The 5,110-nt window shown below is 50.6% G+C and overlaps 1 long non-coding RNA gene across 1 annotated transcript; it reads right to left on the bottom strand.

The window, feature by feature from the left end:
• Positions 1-295: 295 nt before the first annotated feature.
• On the bottom strand, positions 296-1,874 carry LOC102901535. Its single transcript, XR_006591167.1, has 3 exons — positions 1,703-1,874; positions 1,100-1,221; positions 296-943 (listed from the first exon to the last, which is right to left on the bottom strand). It is a non-coding gene; the product is annotated as an uncharacterized LOC102901535 (long non-coding RNA).
• Between the last annotated feature and the right edge of the window lie 3,236 nt (positions 1,875-5,110).

Raw genomic sequence — 5,110 nt, 5'->3', positions numbered from 1 at the left:
ACCACTGAGGACATGGGAGAAGAGAGAGAGTCATCCATATGCCAAGGAGAGAGGCCTCAGGAGACACCAACCTGCCGACACCTTGACCTCAGACTTCCAGCCTCCAGCACTGTGAGAAAACTAATTTTGGGTGTTCGAGCTGCCCGGTCTGTGGTATTCTGTTATGGCGGCCTGAGCGGAATAACTCTCACATGACCCATGGAGATAAAGTAGCCTGTTTCTTGTCACTAACTCAGACCCAGTGCTCGTCTGAGAATGTCAAGGATGCTCGGGCTGGAAGGATTCTGTCTCAAGGTCAAGTTAGCCAAGACTTTTAATATAACATTGTTGAAGATAGCAAGTTTTTCAGGCCCCTGAGGACTCCAGAGGGTTGTTGCTGAGGTAAAGTCTCCTTTCCGAGAGCTGCTGCCTGCCTCACCCAAGACAGGAGGAGGCCAGAGGAGTATTAATAGGTCTTCAAAGTCATTCATTATTTGTTGTTGCATATAGCCATTCAACAAACACCAATTTAGCACCCAGCCCTATAGCCTACTAGAGTTAATCCCAGCCAGCAGAGGGATTTCCTCTTCTCAGAATGTGTTCCTTTGATCTCCTTGTAAAAACTCAGGCTTTGGGGCTCCACCTCAGGGCTGATGACTCAGAACCTCTAGGGGCGTGGATCCCTGGGAATCCACCTTTTGAATGTATTTTCTGTGCGATTCTGGTGCAGATGAGTGTTTGAGAGCCTGTGCTGCACCGTAACCCCAGTGCTGGTCATTTGGCCTCTGCTCAGACTCCCGAGGGGGCCTGTCTCACATGCTGTGGCCGTGACAGGCCATGCATTTCTTTCTCTTGGAGCTGAAGCCCGCCTTCTGCGGCTTCTATCCTAGGGTCCTGGCTGCACCTTCCAGGTCTCCCCCCTTCCCAACGCCCTTCGGGTGTCTGAGGACACACATGTGGGCCGCTAGAGGTAGAAGAGAAGAGATGTCACTGAAGGGCAGAGCAAGAGGGGAGAGAGAGACAGGAGAGAAAGTGCTAGAACACGTGGGCGTCTCCATTCCCACAGAAGGGAGTGATGGGGAGATAAGCCAAAAATGAGACAATATTTTACAATTTTCACCTCTGTGCTTTTCTTTTCTGGAAGTCAAGGGCGTTCATACAGCCTCAAGATGAACAAGGATGGTCGAGGCTGAGTTTCTAAGAGGAGTTCCTCTTCAGCTGAAGGGTACTCAGGAAACAGTCCTGGTGAAAGAAGCAGAGAAGATTCCAGAAGAGTGCCACCCAAATAGAAATAGAATATGGGCCACATTAAAAATAAAGAATAGGGGTGTCTGGGTGGCTCAGTTGGTTAAACGTCTGACTTGGGCTCAGGTCATGATCTCACGGTTCATGAGTTTGAGCCCCACGTCGGGCCTGCTTCAGATTCTGTGTCTCCCTCTCTGTCTGCCCCTCCCCTGTTCACACGTTCTCTCTCTCTTTCTCTTTCTCAAAAATAAACATTACAAAAAATAAGGTCACCATTTGTGTTAATTATCTATCACCTCAAACTTAAAAGAGCAAAGGTTCTACATGGTCTCTGTAGCTCAGGGATTCCGGAGGAGCTAAGCTGGGTGATTCTGGCTCCCGGTCTCTCATGACATTGCAGTCAGGTGAGCAGCCCAGCCTGTTGTCATCTGAAGGCTTGACTGGGGCTGGAGGAGTCCCTTCCATGAAGTTCACTCACATGGCTGCCATGTTGGTGCTGGCTGTTGGAGGGAGGCCTCAGTTCTCCACAGGGCTGTTGGAGTATTCTGCTGACATGGCGGCTGGCTTTGGCTACAGTGAGAGAGCTAAGATGTACAAGGTGAGGCTACAATGTCCTTTATGACCTGGACTCTGAAGTCACACTCCCTCATTTCAGCAACATTCTCTTAGTTACACAGACCAGTCCTGTCCACGGAGAGAGGTCTACACAGTGTGAACTCCAGGAGGTGAGAAAGTCGTTTTTGTTTCAGGAGTGCATGTGTAGCTCATGTTGGTTCCAGAACTTTCTTTGAAATCCCTGGGAGAGAAGTGGTCTTCTCTACCAGCAAGGCCAGTAACCAGCAAGGCCAGTAACTAGGTAGAAGGCCTGCGTAATGCTGATTCTAGAATAGCTTCTCAGGACTTCTCATGCCTTGTGCATTTATTTAACATGTATTTTTTAATTATAAAAATAATATGAATTCTTTATAGAAATATTTTAAGATTATTCCTAATCTTGCCGCTTAGGGGAAACTCTTGCTAACATCTTGGTGTATTTCTTAGTTTCTTCCCCTCGGTCTCTGTCTGTCCATGTCTGTCTGGCTTTCTGTCTTTTCCCACCGCCCCCCATCCATCATCCTTTTTATAGCAAGACATTTAAGCTGATCTCGTTCCTGCACATCTTCTGTGGCATAAAACTAAAAATAATAGCTAATGAGTCATGGTATCTCCAGGCTCTGGATCCCCAGCAACCTGGTGGTTAGGGGCTTGAAGCATTCTCATTATGACTCCTGAACAACCACGTGGGCCCTGGTCTACCTGTTACCCCAGGAGCTGGCAGGACACCACTGGGGCCTCAGCCTTTGTTGGGGTCAACGTCAGAGCCTAGAGGCCCCGCCTGGCATAATACGTGGGGAGGGGTACTCCCCGCCTCCAAGCCTTTGGCAGATCTGGCTGTGGGTCTAGGGAACGGGGCAGCTGCGAATTCTGTGAGTTCCATGGCCTGGGGCAGGCTGGCCTTCAAGGGGGTGGTGCTCACATTTGCCCTTCTGCACTGGATTTTTTTTTTTTTTTTTTTTTTTTGAGAGAGAGAGGGAGGGAGGGAGGGAGTGCAAGTGGGGGAGGGGCAGAAAGAGAGAATCTCAGGCAGGTTCCACATTCAGCGCAGAGCCTGACGCGGGGCTCGATCCCACAACAGTGAGATCATGACCTGAGTCGACATTAAGAGTCGAATGCTCAACTGACTGAGTCCCCCGGGGTGTCCTTTCTGCACTGGCATCTAATGCTTGATCTCTTCCCTGGGGTCAGCAGGAACCCCTGGATCAAATTCTAGTTGCCTCTGATGGCAGCCGGACGGACTGAATTGTGGATGGAGCAACTCTCTTGACCCCTCGCGCCACTCCTCCCTCAGAGCTGGGGCCTGGCTCCCACTGATGTGCACAGACCTAGCACTGCCAGAGCGGGACACGCAGGGGGAGGGGCTGGCCGGCCGGGGTGGCGCACAGGGCACCTGGGCTGGCTAGCCGCCCGCCTAATCCCAGCCTCTTTCCAGCCAGCCTCTCCCTCTTCCCACTTTTTTTACTTTTGGTTCCACCCACCTTTAGGCCCTACCAGCTCATGTCTACACCCCAACTCTGAGTCACCCCTGCCCTCCAGCCCGCTCTCAGGCCCCTCATCACTAGCTGGTATCATCATTCGCCACCACACCTGAATTTCTGCTAACGAGGTCACTCTGCGTGGGCCCCTAGATAGCTTCAGGATGGGGGCTGGTCCCCAGAAAGACTAAACATGGGACCAGAGGGTGAAGACTTTTATGGAGCACCTGGGTGGCTCAGTCGGTTAAGGGTCTGGCTCATGATTTCGGCTCAGGTCGTGATCTCACAGTTTGTGAGTTCAAGCCCCACGTCAGGCTTGCTGCTGTCAGCCCAGAGCCCACTTCGGATCCTCTGTCCCCCTCTCTCTGCCCCTCCCCTGCTCTCTCTATCTCTCAAAAATAAACATAAAAAGATTAAAAATGAAATAAAAAGCAAATTAAACAAATAAAGAAGGTGAGAACTTTCAGCCTCACCAGCCCCTCCCCCCCCAGACTATGGGGAGGGGAGGGGTGCTGGAGATTGGGTTATAAACGTGCATCAGCTCCCGGGCTGGTGAACACACGGACTCACTGGGAGGGTGGTGCTCCCGGAGAGGACGCGGAAGATCTGTACCCCTTCCCCCACACCTCGCCTCTTCCTCTGATAGTTCTGGAGTTGTACCCATTATAGGAAACCCAGTAAATGTGAGCAGTGTTTTCCCGAGTTCTGTGAGTTGTTCTAACAAATTATCAAACCTGAGGAGGAGGCGTGGGCACCCCTGAATTGACAGCCGGCCAACCACAAGTGCAGGTGGCCCCTGGGACTTGTGACCGGTGTCTAAAGTAGGGGGCTAGTCTTGTGGGCCTGAGTCCTTAACATACGGGCTCCGTGCCAACCCTGGGAGTTAGCGTCACAATAAGACTGAATTGCAGGACATGCCGTTGGTGTGTGGGGAGTTGCAGAACTGGATGTCAGAGAAGACATTACATTTTTGGTGTCGGGAAGGAAAAGGACATCAGACAGTCCTCGTAAACGGAGACATGTGGGAGCAGATATGAGGGACCAGCCAGATATCTGGGGGCTTCCAGTGTGCGGCGAGCCCACCCCGCCCACGAGCCCGGCCATGTAATGGGCTGCACGTTTGTGCCCTCCTGCTTCTTCCAAGGAGCGGCCAGGGTCATGGGCACCGGTGGTGGGGTCACCACAGCACGTGAGCGGCAAAGCTGGGGACCCTGGTGCTTTGTTGGGAGAATTTACTGGATCAATCGAACGGGCGGCCTCCCAAAGTGTTACTTCCTCTCTTTTGTCGTTGATGAGATTGTGATGTTAACTCTACCAAATGTGTCTCATGCTGCACATACTTGGAAACTGGCTTTTTATGTTGCTCATTTAGAGAAGAACGAAGCCTTCCTTGGAACACAGGTTGCAATTATTAAGTCACAGTCAAGGAAACACTGCTGATATCTCAGGTTTGCAAGAAAGCGGGAGTTAAGTTATTAATTTGGAGTCTCGTATATCAAGGCCATCGGTAACCTCACCCCTCTGTTCTTGCCATGAGATCTCGTTCCCACTCAAGTGGGGATCCATTTTTCATCCAAATAATTCTTAGCTCTGTCAAAATAATAATCTAACCCCCTCCCCCATCTCAGCATGAGTTCTAGCCAGGAAAAAGCAAAGAAATTTCTGTTCTCAAATTCTTCCTCTGAGCTAAGTAGGCCAGAATTCATCAAGAAATACACAGAATTTGTTTCCTTAAAAAAATTGGTTTGGCTTCTTTCTTGTTCTTTCAAAGAGAACTTGTCTGACAAAGGAGAGGGGAAAAGAGAAAATGAGGG

This window comes from Felis catus, chromosome E3, assembly GCF_018350175.1.
Source record: "Felis catus isolate Fca126 chromosome E3, F.catus_Fca126_mat1.0, whole genome shotgun sequence".
NCBI lineage: Eukaryota > Metazoa > Chordata > Mammalia > Carnivora > Felidae > Felis > Felis catus.
Note: the sequence above shows the minus strand (reverse complement) of the source record. Positions and strands in the feature narration are given on the sequence as shown.